The 18,360-nt window shown below is 34.8% G+C and overlaps 1 protein-coding gene across 1 annotated transcript in view; it reads left to right on the forward strand.

The window, feature by feature from the left end:
* The window catches only part of CWC27 (CWC27 spliceosome associated cyclophilin), a 192,454-nt gene that overhangs the window by 36,945 nt on the left and 137,149 nt on the right, over positions 1-18,360 (forward strand). The window lies entirely within an intron of this gene.

Genomic DNA, 18,360 nt, shown 5'->3' on the forward strand with positions numbered 1-18,360 from the left:
ATGTATTGTGATTACTGTTTTAAATTATTTTCATCAAATCGAAATATAAATAAAAAAATACTAATACATACCCTCAAATTATAATCATCAAACATTTGATAGAAATGTTTCAAGGTTAACTAGAATGTTATTAGTTTTGGTGTTTGAACAGTTTCCCATTTGATCAGCTATATTCTGTTTACCCATCATATTTAGTTGACCTTCTTCATAAAACAACTCTCTTATTTGGTAAAGTTAAGTGGAATTTGTGTTTTAGTTATGACCTGTATTAGTTGACTGAATATGAAATATGATAACACCAGGAATTTAGATATGGATATTGAAGTTGAAATTGAGATTAAAGATCTAATGAGTTGGATTGAACTTTAAATTATGAAGCAAGGAATAATGTAGTTATAAATACCTCCTGAGTATATTCCCTGAAGCCTGGGTGGATACCCACATTAGATGTTGCCAATTTTCCTCTCTCAAGTCTCTCTTTGTTTGGTTTGACATATGTTACTAGGATTTCTTATTTCTCAGGATTTCTAGCCTTCTCAAAAGCATCTGTAACCTTTCTCTCAGGTTGGGGAATCTCTTAGTCTTAATATGATTAGACCTAGGAAGTACAGATTCAAAAAAATAATACAGTATTTAAATTTCAAAAATTTGGAAGATAGTATGCATTTTTAAATTATAGCATCAATTTAAAAGATAATAACAAAGGTTGAAATCCACAGATATTTTAACAATCCTATTTGCACCATTAGAATTTGTCATCTCTAAGAAGTCCCCTTTTCCTTTCATTAGAACATAGAACATTTACAAGCAAGGAGTGCATTAACCATTTAAAGCATTTCTGCTTCCTTTTACCTTCTTTTGCTCTGGGATGTACTGAAGCGAATGGTAAAAAAGAAGAAGAGGAAGAAATGTGAGTTCTATGTAGTGGGTATCTGGTCTCTGAATAAAGAAAATTTGCAGTTAGTATTTCTCTGGTATGGAGTAGTAGTGGTTGAAATACTGTATTTTCAAGAAATATTTGGGTTTGCCAGTAGATATTAGCTTTTGAGCCATCCTAATTTTAACAAAGTTTGCGGTAACTTGTACTAGAACTTGACATTTATTTGTTGATTGATTTTATTTATTCATGAGAGACAGAGAGAGGCAGAGACACAGGCAGAGGAAGCAGGCTCCATGCAAGGAGCCCGATGTGGGACTTGATCCCGGGACTCCAGGATCATGCCCTGGGCCAAATGCAGGCGCTAAACCTCTAAGCCACCCAACTTTTATTTTTTGTATGTTCTTTCCTAAGCAGTCATCCTGTTCTCAAACATGTTACTATTGTTGCCAAACACTGCAAGAACTGCTATGTACCAGACCGTGATAGATTTCAGGAACATGAAAATAAAGGAGAAATGATTTGTCTGCAGACGTTCATAATATAGGGCAAAAATGAGATTATAAACAATTAATTACAATTCAGTATGTCACATGCTCTAAAAGACATGCATGTAAATTATTATGGATATTAAGTAGGCAATATATATTTCTGGAAAAGTTCAACATACCAGGTCAAAAAGAGTTAATGTAAAATTGCCATTTCTGTAAATCAAGAATGGTCAAATATCAGCAATTTCATAAGTCACACCCTAATGCTAATAATATAAACCATTATTTGGAGGCATTATTGGAAGGAAATAACATTTTAGCATTAAGTTCAGCCCTTTAAATTAGTGTTGTATAATCCCCCAGCATAAACTTGATGGTTTATTTTACTGCCTTTACCTATTACATTTAAATTTTTGGAATAGTAACAATTATAAACCATACCATCATTTGGCATTTTTGGCAAGATTCCATTTTTCTTCTGTTTGGGTCTTTATAGCAAAGATTTTTGGATATTCTGAACAAAACTGTTTTGTGGGCTATTTGAAATAAAAAAAAAAAAAAAAACTTTTAAAATGCCCAGTTAGTTCATTGAGAACCTTAATCCACATCCAAGAAATAACCTTCAAAATAAAACAAACAAAAAAATCCCCAAACTTGAGTTATATATTTAAGAAATACAGCAACCCTACTGTTTTTACAATTATATTTCAAATGGCAGACAGGAAGCAGTGAACTGCACATGTGGGGGAGTTTCTCCTGTCAAAATGGAGGAGAGGTATTTGCATCTATTTAGAATGTATTGATTTCTCTTACCCTTGAGAGTTCTGTTCCATTGATCTGGTAGTATCGATTGTTTTTGGAGAATGGAATTGCACATATGAAATGTAGTGTCAAGATTATGTGCAAAAAACATTCTTTAAGTTATTCAAGCATTTGAGGAAGTGTTCTCTACCCTGGAACAAATCTAGTCATATTGAAGAGTTTTGAGACTCATTGCTTTCTTACTTTCATTGTCTGTACATTGTGAATTCACCTATAAATTAAATTGGCAAGTATTAGGGGCACCTGGTTGGTTTAGTCAGTTAAGTGTCCAACTCTTGGTTTCGGCTCAGGTTATGATCTCAGGGTTCTGAGGTCAGGCTCCATGTTCAGCCTGGAGTCTGCTTAGGATTCTTTCGGTCTTCCCCTCCTTATCCCTCTGCCCCTACCCCTGCTCACATGCACTCTCTCTCAAATAAATAAATAAGTAAAAAAAAAATAAAGATAAATTTGCAAATATAACTTGGATAAAATACAGAACAAAGACGCCACTCAAGACGCAAAGGTCTTTGTTTAGCACAAAGTTAAAAGCACTTGAAGTTACACATGGGCCTGAGGGAGATTTATTATTAGTGATTCTATTTTTTCTCTCTCTAGTTTTCTCTATCCTTTCCCCCTCTAACCATTCAGGGATTTTACCACCTTCCAAGTATGGCTTCACTTAGGCATATTGAGTTTCTCTTTTGTACTACACACTATGCTAGGTCCTAGGATGCTCAGATTAGTAAATCTGAGTTTCTTTACAAGTTGATAAGTGTCTAGTAAAGGGTCACAGTTGAATGAACACATAAAGGCTGTGAGGTATTCATAGGTACCCTAGCCAGACAGTTGTTGTGTTATTCCACAAATATTTCTTGTTCTACGTGTGACTGGACACTTTGCCAAATCAATTTATTACTCTAATTTCATCTCCAAAACAAGGCTACAAGGTATAGTCTGTATTATAACTCTCATTTTAAAAGTAAAGAAAACTAGACTTAAAGAGTTTAAGTGATTTGTATGTAGAAAGTGGCAAAGCTGATCCCGTCCCTTCAGGGATGAGCACTGGATGTTGTATGTTGGCAAATCAAACTTCAATAAAAAAGAAAGAAAGAAAGCAAGTGGCAAAGCTGGTCCTTGAACCTGCAATGGTCTGACACCTCTCTGGAGCCCAGAGAAGGGTGGGCCAGGGCCAGCTCACACGTGTCCAGCTGAAGTGAAACTCTCTCACGGAATGTCTCTAGCAAAGGTATGAGATCATGTTAGAAATATTATTCTATATAAGTGCAGGGGATAGATTGGAGGAAGGAGACTGAAACAGAAAGACACATTAGCAGATTAGTATATTAGTCCAAGGGAGAGGTAATCAGAGTCTAAGTCACTAGTATCTATGGGGATGGATTTCGAGATAATGAGAAGGTAATAGATTTGAATATAAGAGACCTAAAGGAAAAAGTTATACCTAGGTTTCTGGTTTAGATTCCTTGGCTGAGTGGTGGTGAGTATTGGGATAGAAATTCTGGGTGTTCTTAGTACTCCCCTCTGCCATTTTTGTCCTTTTAGTCCTTCCTGATATTCTTCAGTGTCCTACATACAAACATACTGAACTGCTTCCTTTTTTAGTCAGCTGAAGTTAAGTTATGCTATAGTAACAAAGAATCTCCAAATCTTACTGGGTTAAAATAATGTTTGTTCTCTCGCTCTGGCTACATCCTGGCAAGATGGGTGGGTGGACTCCACATCACTTACATTCAGAGGCCCAGGATGAAGGAGAAGCCTTTTGCCAAGAGGCACAGGAGAGGGAGAAGAGTGATGATGGAATCATCATATACTAGTTCTTAAAGCTTCTGCTTAAGACGTGGCGTCCATCACCTCACCATTTCATTGGTGAAAGCAAGTGATGTGGCCAAGCTTAGTGTTTCTATGGTTAAGTATAAACCTCTCACAAGAAGGAGCAGTGAATGCTTAGAAATAGTAATGTAATCTCCTCCAGGCTTTGCTTTAATCAGGAATAGTATAAATACTCATGACTGTGTAATAAATTTAGCCATCATCTTCCTGGTAGACAGGACAAAAAGAGACATAATAAACATTACTTGATTGCCATTATCTGAATTTTAGGAAGGAGGATATCAATTCCTAATTATCACCTACTTTTAAAATGTATAAAATCTAGAGGAAATGTTCTCTTATCCATCTTTTCACAAGGGGTGAAGAAGAACACAATGGCAATCTTCCACAAGTTTCACAGAAGACGCAGAAACCCTTCATATGCACGTAACATTAAATCATAAATATCTTATGAGATATGTTAAGGATCCTCTGGTTGTGGGGAACAGAAACCCACTCAAAAAAACTCAAATTTTTCTATAAAGGGATTTTACTTATAAAGTAAACTGAAGGGATTTCTGTATAAAGGAATAGAGGAGTTGCACAGAATCCAGATAAAAGAATTGTGTACAGGCCTGACAGGAAGCGAAGTTGTCAGAAACTTATATTACCTCTCCTTCTGCAGCCCCAGCTCTTTTTCTTTGTTCATTTGTTCTGTTACCTTCTATAATCTGATGTTTTCTCCGTAGGGCTCTAGCCTGTTGTCTCCTGAAGTTCAGCCCTTCAGAAGTAAATTGACTTTAATTCTGTGTCCCAAAGCCTGACTCTCCAGAGAAAGAATCTTACTGGCTTAGTTTGGGTTAACTATCCATTCAATTATGACATTGGAGAGGACAGTGATGGTGGAGGGGCTCTTAGAAAGCCATGAGATATGTCAGTATGATAGAGATGGCTTCTCCCTCCATTAACCACTTCCCTTCTTATTTAGTAATGAGAACCCAGATATTTAGCTGGACTCATACCTGCCTCATTAAAGGACATTCACCAAACTCCTTTGTAGCAAGGCAAGGCCTTGTGAACAAATTCTGGCTAATGAGAGAAACAGAGGCATATCAGAGTTTCAGGCAGTCTTTTCTAAAGGAAAGAGGGAAGGGGCTAGCCTTGGTAGAACAGGGAGGTTGAAAGATCCTGGGTGCTTAAAGACCTCATGGAGCTATGATTCTAGCTTGGATTTCCTAGCTGGAGTTGACCCGTTGAAATAACCTTCAAGTTATTTATGCCACGTTATTTGGAGTTTCCATTAAGTGTAACAGAACCTAAATCTAACTGATACAGTAAGGCTATTTCTTTCAGGGCTCTAAGTAGAGAAGGTTCTCTAAGGTGGGCATGTGGGTAGAGAGGAAATGAATAGCTGTTTCGTTAGTTTTAATAGCTTTCTTAGTTGGTTTCCTTGTTGTTCCTGGCAGAGAATCATATTAATTATTAACACCCAACATCTTCCCTGCTCTTCTCACTTTTGGCTGATGACCTGGCTTCTCATTTTATTATGAAAACAGAAGTAGTTAGAGAAATGCCTTATTTTCCCACCAACCATTTCAGATGTATCCATTGCATCTGAATTCATATGCTTCTGGCAAAGGCAACCCCTTTACTCTGTGCTCTTGGTCTTCATATCCTTAATTTTTTTTTTTTTTACACACTTTGGCCAACCTGTTATCCGCTTTACTCTTATGGCTCACTTCAAATGTGGCATATTGTCCTTCTTGTTTCACACCGAGCTCATTCTTTTCTCAGGCCTCTGCACTTTGGGTTATCTCAGCTTGAAAGTTTCCTCTCTGAGATCGTCAGTAACCATTCCTTCCCTCCATGCAGTTCTTTGCTCAGACATTATCTTTTCAGACCACACTATTTAAAATAATTCCCTCCCTGCCTACCAGGGGTACATATCCAAATAACCTGAAGACAAATTTTAAAAATTTGTTTGGCTTTTACAAAATGGATAACCTGGGATCTACACCCCTGAGAAAAAAAAACACAAAACAAACAAAAAAATCCATCAGTAGTGCTAGGATGTGATTTGCTCATAGTTTTTGTAGCCAAATAGTTAGTGATAGAAATATACACATTACTTATCTTTTCCTATATGTTGCAGTGTAGGCGAATAAAGGTAAATAAGGTTAAAAGTTAAGTTTAATCCAGATTATCTGTCTTTTTTGAAGCTGGGCTCAGATATTTGCAGAAGACAAGGTTGCTCTGTTGTAGGGAGACAAAGTAAGAGGGTCTCTTCACCCAGCCAAAATCAGTTTTCTACAAGTTCTATAACTTCTTTAAGAACCATTGCCAGAATATTTCATCAACATTAATCTAAATGAGTGGATTTTATTCTATTTTGTTCACCTTATTGAATCTTTGCCTTTATTTAAGCTTGTCTTTTAAAAAGTAAACACAATATAAACTATTCAGTAATGACTTACTTTGAAGAGGAATCTCACAGAATTCATTACAGTTCTTTCCTTTCTGCCAACTTTGATACTTTAATAATATTTGATATCTATTCTCTCCTTAGCCTTTATTGTTTAGATACTGCTACACCACGTGTATTAGTTCATTCAGTATATTTGTGTATTCATGTTGATTTCAATGTGTTTACTTATGTAAATGCGCCTATGTGAGTGTTAAACCTTAACTAGTATTTCCATTATTATTTTGAAGTCTACCAGTGGCTTACTCGATTTTTAATATAATTCTGTATTTGATTTATAATTCTTCTACACACTTAAATTTTTGTTTTATTTTAAAGACCTTAATACATTTTTCTGGTATTGCTAATTTTATCATGTCAACTAGTCTGACTGGTTTAATTCTTCTTTAAAAAATTATTTTGTTTAAACAGTCTCAAATTTATTATGATAATGGGTAGATTTCTGTTCCTACTGAAAAGTACTTTTCTTATGGTCAAAGACGGATACCAATTGACATATGAGCTTAAGTACCAAATCCTTTCTCTTTAATTTGTATTTTCAGTTGACACACACACAGTCAACAGACAGGAAGTTAGATTTGTTCTTTGCTGTATATTTGATTTTCTGGATTCTGTGAAAAAGAATGTTTTCTTAACTATGAAAATTACATATAATGACTTTCTTTTTGGGTAGGCATTTACTTTTTTAGTCTTATTAATCATTACAAATCACTAGAAAATTTCTGGATATGCTGATTTGTTCATAATATTAACAATAACTTGAAATAATTTTAAAGGCAGTCTTTGTCAGAGGGAATTAAAAAGAAAATTCCTTGGGTTGGCATCAGAGAGTTTAGAAAGGTACCATGTAGACCTCATACAAACTCTAGAGTGTTGTAGTCTTTGTATTTTATATCTTGCTGCTATATGATAAGAGTCAGTTTTAGGTATAGTGTGTAGGTACTTACCCAGTCACCTAGACTAATGGATATATAGCTGACCCGTGGAAGTACATTTAGTGTGATAGAAGGTACAAGTGTCTAATCCTGATGCTGCTGGAGAGTGGCTCAGAAATTGAAAGCTAGGATAACATCGCAAAGTTATTCACCAACCATAATTGTTTGGCTTTATGCTCATTATTATATTTTCAGGATTTACCAGTAGTCCAGTGAAGTTTTAAAAATTATGTTTTCTTCATTTTATTGTTTTAGCCTATGCTGTACATTATGGGAAAAATTTTGGAACAAAATGTTTACATTTTAGTAGATACTTAAAGGTTTTGCTCATAGCTTTTGTAGCAAATGAATTAGTGAGGAAAATACACGTATTACTTAACCTTTTCCTGTATGTTGGGAGCAGAAGTAAATTAAGGTAAATAGGTTAAAACGCAAGTCTGGATCTAGATTACCTGTCTTTTCCAATGCTAGGCCTGGATGTTTGCAGAAGACAAGGTTACCTATTCTAGAAAGATAAAGTGAGAGGGAGTCCTTTCTTCTAACCAAACTACCTTTACTTCCAAGCTGTGCCAGTGAATAGCAACAACAATTTTAAGGTCATTTAAGGGTCATTAACAGCTGTTATAGTACCTAAACACAGCCTGCAACAAAAATTAAACACCTAAGAGCCTGGCCTCCTGAGGATGGTTACAACCTAAAGATGGTGGGACTGCAGCATCACCATTTTGGTTGTTCGGTGCTATGGCTATAAGATGGAAGGATATTTGTGTTGCCTTAATTCATGGACTCTTAAGATAACAGATAACCTTTTACAATGTATGAAAGCTATTAACTCAAAATAATTTTCGTAAAACACTGATGAAATACTGCTTATTCCAACAAAAAAGCAAGAGAGAAATGTATGAGAAGATTAATTTTAGTTTGTTCTTGATAAAAATTTTTAAAGTAGCATTTGAAGGGTGTTTATAAGTTCATATGTATATGTATCTTTGAATTGTTCTTTTTTAAAACACTGTAGCTACAGAATTTTAGATTAAGACCTGGCACCTAAACCAGGTTAAAATAAAATGCAAACAACCTCTCTACAAAGCTATAAATCTGACATGGAAATAGATTATACCAAAGGGATTCACCTCATATGGGCTTTTTAAGGTTGAAAACTTAGTTTCTAAGCAGAGCAGTTGCCTAGCTTTCGAATATCACTGCATTTTTTTTCCTGCTTCATATTAGGTTGTTTACTTTTTGTTGTTGTTACATTTCTGTTTCTGATTCTTAGAACAGAAAGCAGTCCTTATTTGGAGCTATGATACCTGGAACTAGGTGTACTTAAGTATATGTTATTTACAAAAACCTATAGCATTACGTACCTATTAAGTCTTAGAGGTGGAAAGAAGAGATGGCTACTGGGTAGAGAGAGAGAGATCAATAGAAGAGAATACAGGGCCCAGAAATAGACCCACACATACGCAAATATAATGAACTGATTTTTGACAAAAGTGCAAAGACAGTTTGATTAGAAATGATAATCTTTTAGAGCAATTGAGAGTCTGCAAAAAAACTGAACGTTGACACCTACCTCACACTTTATACAAAAATTAACTTACAGGGATCATGAACTTAAAAGTAAAACTATTAACCTTCTAAAAGAAAACATAGGAGAAAATCTTTATGAACTTGGGTATGCTAATGAGTTTTTAGACACAAAAAGAAGTCTGATAAATTGAACTTTATCAAAATTAAAAGAACTTTGGCTCTGCTAAAGATGCTTTTAAGGGATGAAAAGATAAGACACAGACTGGGCAGCAATACTTGCAAGTTACATATCTGGTAAGAGACTTGTATCCAGAATATATAAAGAATTCGGAAAACTCAACACTAAAAAACAAACCCATTTGAGAAACAGACAAAAGATCCAAACAGATATTTCACCAAAGATACATGAGGCAAGCACTATATGAAAATGTTATATGTACATCCTTGCCAAAATGGACCACTACTGTAAGCAAGGATTTAAAATTTGTAGTATTATTTACTTCACATTTTAGTATTCAGTAAATAAGGAGCTAGAAGATAACAAAAGTTAAAGCCTATCTGTTTTTCAATCTGGAACTTGACTAACTCTACCTACAAGGCACCTAGACCTTAGATTCTAATACTGGCTCTTAGTTTTATATTTTACACAAAATATTAGAGTTGTCCACCAATGCACAGAAACAGAGCAGTTTTGCAGAGAGAATAGGGGAAGAATGGTGAGGCTAGACTGCTTTCTAATCTTCCTTTAGTTGTATTTGCAATATTCATTTTACCCAGGATTACTCTCCAAGCAATGGACAATCCAGGATTTAAACACAGATATATTTGACTTAACTGCCATACTATATACCTCCCTTGAGATGAGCCATAAAGAATGGGATATTAGAATGGTGGGTCAGGATGCAGACCAAGGGATTGGTGAGAATTTGATATCCTGATAAGTGTGGTAACTTATATACAAATGGTTGCACATCTGTAGGAATTGAGGTAGAAAATATTAGAGGAATAAACTGGAGCCAATCAAGATGGGCCTTGTATGGCATACTTAAACCGGACTTTGTTCTTCAGATGGTGGGAAACAATATAAAAGGTTTAAAATTGGAAAGTGACATGATTAGCTTTTTGTCTTAGAGGGATCATTGTGGTAGTAACATGGAAAATAAACTGCGAAGAGCCAAGACTAGAGGTTGAGGAGACCGACTGGAAGACTGCTTTAATAGTCCAAGTCCAGGTAAGATATAATGAAAACCCCAACCAAGACAGTTGCAAGGAGATTTGCATTTAGGAAACATTTTTCCAAACATCTACAATATGCATGTGGTAGATAGAAAGATAAAGATACTCCCTTTGCCTACAAAAATGTTTGCTCTCAGCTGAGCCAGACAGTATAGCTGTCTTGTACACAATGAACTCTGTATAAAGCAGAGGTTCAGAGAAAGTCCAGCAGCTTCATGGAGGAGGGACAGATTAATTTTGACTTTAGGGATCAGGAAGTCTGCATGTATGCAAAGTAGATAGCATTAATGCTAGGCCTTGAGGAAGGAGTAGAGTTTGAATAAGAGGAAATGGGTGGGAAAGGGAATTTCCAGTAGAGGAAATGGAGAAAAGCCCAGAGTGTATTTGAGGAACAATCTGTTGTGACTAGAGGAGAGGATATAGTTGGAAATAAAGATGGAAAGATAGGGTTGGGACCAGATCATGAGGTACCTTCCAGGAGAGTAAAGTGCAAATATAACTCATTTTGCTTGATTTATGTGTTAATGCAAATGTACAGAAAAACATAGATCAACTTCTTTTTTTTTTACCTACTCTAGGTAAACCAGTTTGAAAGATTAAAAGTTGGGTGAATATTGGATTCCTACATTTTTGGACAGGAGATCTATGAGTAGGAAGGTTTAGTGAGATTACTATATTAGAGAATTATGTTTATTTTAGTTTTTATAATTTGAAAGTGAACACTAAATCCCTGTAGTAAATGAGGTGGTAGTTTAGGGAGAGGAATGAATCTACCTAGTGACAATATGAAAACAAATTTTATTTCTAGCACTTTGACAAAAATCTTACGTGTATAATTAACATTAAATAACAGCTGTGATTTATAAAAGTTTAGATTCTGATTTCACAATCATTACTCTAAATGAGAACTGAACAAATAGCATTTCTGAATGTTTCTTCACCTATAAAATGTGATTAATACCTGCCCTTCCTATCTTAATAGAGTTGTGGTCATATCAAATGAAATAATATGTATGAAATTACTTTTAAAACATTATGCCATTGATGGCCAGTGATTATAGAGTTTAAAGTGCCTTTTGGTGACACACAATCCAGCCTTCTCATTTAACAGCCTTAGAATAGCTCACTTTCTGGGAGCCCCTTCCAACCATGCCATATTTCAAAATAAAATGAAAGTTTAATGCCAGGTAATTGACAGTGGTTAATAAGCATATATGACAACCAGAGTAGTATTTAAGGGGATGTATGTATTTAAGGGGTATGACACTAATGAAGTAGAAGAGATGAGCCCAGTCCACGGGGACAATTTGGGGAGACAAGCCAAGCATACCTAGTAGGAAAATGAGACACTGCTGTCCTTCATAAGCATCCTGGCTCTCCCACCTCCCACAACCCTCTCTAGACTACAGAGAATATACTCTGCATCAGATGTGATTATTGTTGGCTAAATCATGCTATACAAAACATGAGCACATGAAGTTACTTAAGAAAATAATACATTAAAAAGTACAAAATGGCGTAGACAGGCTGAGTAAATACATAGGAAATCCCAAGTAAAATGGTGTGAAGTCAGATGAAATTAATTTTCTTGAAGGTTTGTTTTCAGGCAGGTTTATACTGCCAAATGCCAGACTGTAAACTGGAGTAAGTAGATTACAGAAGTAATTTTGCTGGTTAAAGAAATACTCCCTTCTAAGATAATGAGTTTGCTAATTTGTTGCATTTTACCTAAATTGCTAATTACTATTTTTATTTCATTTTTTCATTTTGAATGTTTATTAAAAAATGGAAGTATTATTTTTGAGAACATCCTGTTTATAGTAAAAACTTAATGACAACTTCATAAAACAAAAATAGCATGTCTACAAGTATGATTAGGGACATGTTCATTTAAGGAAACAAATTTAAAAGATAAAATTCTAACTTTAGCTAGTGTATGCAACTGTTTTATTTTAGAAAGATAAATGTTCTTGCTGAAAATTCAGTGATGACATTTATTGCTTAGGAAAACATGTTGCTATATTTTTCCTTTTATGTGATTTTTAATATAGCACTTACAGAAACACTTCAAATCTTACAAAACAAAACAAATATAAAATGTCACTTTCTAAAATGTACTGGTAACAGAGTTTTCTTGTCTACTCTTAACACTGTAGTTCTGATTGAATATTTCTAATACTAGAACCTTGATATGCCAAAAGTTAAAACACAGCTTAAGGATTTTAAGATACAATTTTTTTAGTTTTTTTATATTTGACTTGTTTAAGAATGGAAAATTTTTATGGACTGATATTACTTGATTTTCTGCATTGAACAAGTTGATGAATGGCCAAGAGGCAGGGCAATTATAGATAGGTGTGCAGAGGACTTGGCCATGGAATGTGAATATGAGCTGGAATCTAGATCAAGTTCTCCTCCAAGCCTTGTGCACTGGAGATGGCCACATCAGCCCTGGGAACAGGTGCCTTTTTCTAATCTTTGAGTCAAGAAAAGGTGTTTATTTCTTAGGAGGTTCCCCCAGAGGATATGCCCTTTTGTAATTAACACAAAAGTGCTTTAAGTGCTAGCCTATGGATAAATCATTTAAGAAGTAAAAGAAAATGGGCAGATGGATGGTAGCTTTTCTCAGTGGTTACTGCAGCGCAGATGTGTGGCACATTTTTAGGGGCATGAAAGGAACTTGGAGACAGTATATTGCAATGGAAAGAACTCTGGGAGGGAGTTTTGGAAACCAGAGCCCTTAAACATAGGTGTTTGACCTTGGGTGTTCTTTTCTTGAAAATGAAAGGATAGAACTATCTTCAGCCTTCAAGGGTGCATCCAGTTCTTGACTTCTATGAAGGTTATATCTGGAGTGTGATAAGCAGGGACAAGTTTGAACTGGGAATTTTCCAAATTGGCACATCTGAAATGTCATTAAACTCCTAGAGATATGTATTTTATGTGTTTATAGCATCTATAAGTCTTGAAATCAAGTAGTTCTTAACTTTCTTTCTACTTATTTTAATTTACTTCTTTTCTCCTTTTTCTTCATCTGATTTTTGTTGTGGTGGTAGCTGTCGGTTTTTTGTTTTTTGTTTTTTTGTTTGTTTTTCTGTTTTTTTTTTTTTTAGCTTCTTATGCTGGAAGTTTACATAATTGATTTTGAACTTTATTCTTTTTTAATGTAAGCATTTAACGCTCTAAACATGGCTTTTCTGCGTCTCACCAATTTTGTTGTAAGATAGTATTATGCATCAGCTTGGCTAGGCTAGAGTTTAATCAAACACTAATATAGGTGTTGCTGTAAAGGTATTCTGTAGATGCAATTAAAATCCATAATCAGTGACTTTTAAGTAAAGCAGATTATCAGACTTAATCTGGGGGTCCTGATTCAATCAGTTGAAAGGCTGAGGAACAGATCTGAGGCTACTCTGAAGAAGAGATTCCATCTGTGGAGAGCAGCTTTAGCTCATACTGTGGAGAGTTCCACCTTGCCCTTCTTAATGGCCTACTTGCTCAAATGCTTGGTCCACATTATTGGATTTCAGACTAGCTAGACTGTATAATGGCATAAGCCAGTTCATACACACACACACACACACACACACACACACACACACACAGTATATTTTACTGCTTCTGTTTCTCTGTTTGAACCTGTACTGATAGAATTTTTGCTTTGAATTTCATTCAGTTCAAAATTTTTCCTATTTTCCTTCTGGCTTCTTCTTTGACCTGTGGGTCATTTGGAAGTGTGCTGTTTTATTTTCCAAATATTCAGGAATTTTCCAGATATCTTTCTCTTAGTAATGTCTAAATTAATTTTATTGTGGTTGGAGGACATATTCTGTACAATTTCAGTTATTTTACATTTATTGAGACTTGTTTTTTGGCTCAGAATATGGCTTATCTTGGTGCATGTTCCACGTACACTTGAAAAGAATGCGTATTCTACTGTGGTTGTTTGGAACGTTCTATAAATTACCTCAATACTTTCTATGGCAGTTTAGACTTGCATTTTATGTTTAAATTATACCTGGTAAGTTACAAATTTCCTTGATTGAGGAGATTTTCTTGAAATGATGCTATTTCTGAAAAACTAAAAGACCAAGTAGTAATTTCTGATGTTATACATCATTAATTATTTCAACTAATAATAGTATTTTTAACTTTGTTTCCTACTACTTGATTATTTGCAGTAGGCCGTAATATAACTATTAGTTTCATGTCTTTTGCTTTCAGTTTTATATTGTATAATACTTAGACATCTCAGTTTCCTTTTGATTATCCAAGAATAAATTTTTAGTTGGTAAATTTTCTTGGACTTGTCCTACTTAATTTTCTTCAGATCATTTGTGTGTGTGTGTGTGTGTGTGTGTGTGGCAGTTTTGTTGTCTCAACAGAAAATGTACATGGAAATGAAAAATCAAATCAGTGTATTCTTTTCTCGAGCAACTTTTTCTTGTTTTTAAGAAAGCATTATTAGCCAAGGTTAAAATGGCCTTGCAAATTTTCAGTGCGTTTTTATTTTAAGTAAACTCAATGAGAGAAAATAGAAAGTTAAAAAACAAAAAACAAAAAACAAGTCTTTGGATCCTTTCCCTAGAAGATTCCCTGTATTACTACTTTAAGTTATATACCTCCTATTTGTGACTAATCTATAATTAATGTAATATAAAGAAGTTTCTGTAATGAGTGGAAAAATGGATCAGATAGCTGTTTAAGCTTCAGTGAATTGAGATTACTACTTAAATTTGAGACATTGAAAGTACCTGAGAAGCCATCTGATCAAGAATCTCACCCAGCCCAGAACTAACTTATTTTACTGAAATTTATTCACATTTTAAGCTGTTACACCATGTTTATTTGGGATTTCTTTTTCCTTGTTCCTATTCTTGTTACCATTAGTAACTGAAACTACCCTATAAAAAAGAGACTCATTTGTAGCAATCAAAATGCCTTATGCTGTTATAGTGGGAAGAGTATTTATTGGTTTCCTTCTGTAAAATGAATGCCTGAATGGCTTGGTTAAGCGTCTGCCTTCAGCTCAGGTCATGATCTCAGAGTCCTGGGATTTAGCCCCACATGTCGGCCTCCTGCTCAATGGGGAGCCCGCTTCTCCTTCTCCCCCTGACTACCCCTGCTCATCGTCTTTCCCTCTCTCTGAAATAAATAAGATTTTTAAAAATAAATACCTATTTTACCAGATTGTTACATGATGAGATGAGTTGATAGGCATTCAATAAGTAAGTTATTAAAATTTATCAATTATAATATTTTTTTGTTTTCATGGTACTACATACTTATTCTCAGAATATTTTCAGAATATTTCAAGTGATTCTGAATAATGTTCATTTTACTATTGAGTTTACTTAAGAAAAAATGATTAATGTATGTATAATAATTCTGAAAATAGCTAGATGACTCACTACTTTTTCCCATTAAGTAGCATTTAATTTCCTGCCCCACTTAATCTTCATATGCCAAATGTTCACAGTACTTAAATAGAATTATGGAAGTTTAAAGTTGGAAGATCCATATCAACTGTCTCTCAATTTCCTCATTTTACAGATAAGACTTATAGAGGATAAGTGACAAACCATTTTTGTTTTTGTCAGTCGAGGTAATCTCAGCAAGTCTGAATGTGAATCTAGCATACTTTTTCCTTTACTTCCTTCTGAAAGCTTCTAAACTACTCACTGGTCTACAACATTTTAAATAGCGGAAACAGCTATTAAATTCACATTGTTTTTCCTCCACTCACTAAGCAGTTAATAAAAAGGGGACTAAGCAAGAGAAAAGCCAAGAGACCACCTAGAGAATTGGTCACAGCTTTTGCCAATGGTTATCTAGTATATTGTGACTATTCAACCATTGTTTAAAGGAGTAAGTGAATATCAAATCTATGATCATGCAGATGATTATGATTATGCAAAATGCAAGTGTGGTTTTTTATTATTTTTATATTAATTTAACACAGATTTGATTCTAAAAGTATAATGAAGCTTTTAATGTCATTTCTTATAAAATGATTTTTCTTGATTTGTGTTTTCTAAAAACAGTCCTCATCTATACCTTTTATGACTCATGTTTTATTCTTTTTTGTTGTTAGATTACTTGTTAGGTCCAGGAAATTCAATCATTTTCCAATTTTAGAATTACTGGCTGAATGTCAGGGGTACTTAATGACTCATAAATGGATCATGTTTGCAATTTTATTTGTGTGTTATCTAGAATTTAAGAAAATTTTCCGATAGAAACAGGCTGTAATTGATCATTGGTTTTCCTCAATTTGGGAAATTACATTTAGGATCTATTAGAATACCACCGGGGGGCAAAAATGTTATCAAGATGTACATATGTAAACCTATATCCGTATCCTACACAAAATGGTATGTGTGTAAAATTTATGAAATGCCATTATTTTTTAAAAGATTTTATTTATTTATTTAATAGAGACATAGAAGGAGAGCACAAGCAGGGGGAGGAGCAGAGGGAGTGGGAGAAGCAGAATCCTCACTGAGCAGGGGACTCGATCCGGACCTTGGGATCATGACCTGAGTTGAAGGCAGACACTTCACTAACTGAGCCACCCAGGCGCCCCTGAAATGCCATTAGAACTACATAAGGCAGTATGTATGTGACTGCTACAGGTCTCCTGACAATAATTTCAATGACAGGTGAGGAAGGGAAATAACTTTATTCAGTTTAGTCACTTATTTTTTCAATTAACAGATAACTAATTTATTGAACACCTGTGTGATTAGCATATATTTAAAAAAGCTTATATTTCAGCTAGATCTTGAAAGATGAATGAGATTTGAATAGGTGATATTTTTCATTGTATTGTGTTTATATCAGTATTTGCTTTACATTACAAATATGGTCTGTTTGTAATTTAATTGTATGTTCTTCAAGCGTTCAGGAGTGTTCAAATAGGTTTGTTGGTCATTTGACCCTTAGAACTTTCTGATTTATTACAAGCATTTTCTTCCTAGTCAAAGTACTACTTTTCTTTTAAATGCTGAATAACGCTTTCTTATAATAGAAAATTATAATTCCAGGGTAATTTTTATGTTTGTCTTCAGTACATTCTCTCCTCAGTATGAAAGTAGGGAATCCTACTTCAGAAGCAAAACAAAGCTCCAGAAGAGGAGTGAATACAGAAGCAACTAAGAGCTACTGTTACCCCTCCAACACCCCTGCTGCTACCATGTATACCTACATACACACAGAGGAGAGACAATGTAGCTTTGTGCAGCAGTTCTCAAACTTTCTGTTTTCAGGACACTTTACACTCTTAAAAATTACTGATGGGCACCTGGGAAGCACAGTTGGTTAAGTATCTACCTTTGGCTCAGGGCATGGGTCCTGGGATCAAGCCTCTTGTCAAGTTTCCTGCTCAATGGGGGGCCTGCTTCTCCCTCACATCCCTTTCTCGCTCTCTCTTGCTATTTCTCTCTCTCTCAAATAAATAAACAAAATCTTTTTTTAAAAAAACTATGAGGACCCCAAAGAGCTTTTGTTTCTTGGGGGGGGGGGTATATATATTAATATATACTTTACTAGAAATTAATACTGAGAAAAAATTTTAAATATTAATATGCTTTAAGATAACAACAGACTATATTATATTTTAACATAATACATGTTATAGAAAAAATTATTCTTCCCCACCCCCCCCCCAAAAAAAAACCATTTAGTGACAAAAACAAGAAATTTACCCTTTTATAAATCTCTTAAATGACTGGCCTAATAGAAGGCAGCTGGATTCCCATATCTTCTTCTTCATTCACTCTGCTGTATGAACCGTGTTGTTAGATTATAGGCAGAAAATATGACCTCATACAAATATAAACTTTGAGGAATGAGGAGTATTTAAAACCTTTTTAGATAATTATGGTTAGTCTTTTTTGATACTCTACCAAAACTCAACAAATATTACTGTCTTATTAACTAAATGCAATGTGAAATCAAGAAACTCTTCATGGGATGCCTGGGTGGCTCAGTGGTTGAGCATCTCTCTTTGGCTCAGGTCATGATCCTGGAGTACTGGGATCAAGAGCTGCATCAGGCTCCCCATAGGGAGCCTGCTTCTCCCACTGCCTAGGTCTCTGCCTCTCTCTGTATGTCTCTCATGAGTAGATAAATAGAATCTTAAAAAAAAAAGAAGAAGAAAAAGAAGAAGGAAAGAGA

Source organism: Canis lupus, chromosome 2, assembly GCF_011100685.1.
Source record: "Canis lupus familiaris isolate Mischka breed German Shepherd chromosome 2, alternate assembly UU_Cfam_GSD_1.0, whole genome shotgun sequence".
In the NCBI taxonomy this organism is placed as follows: Eukaryota; Metazoa; Chordata; class Mammalia; order Carnivora; family Canidae; genus Canis; species Canis lupus.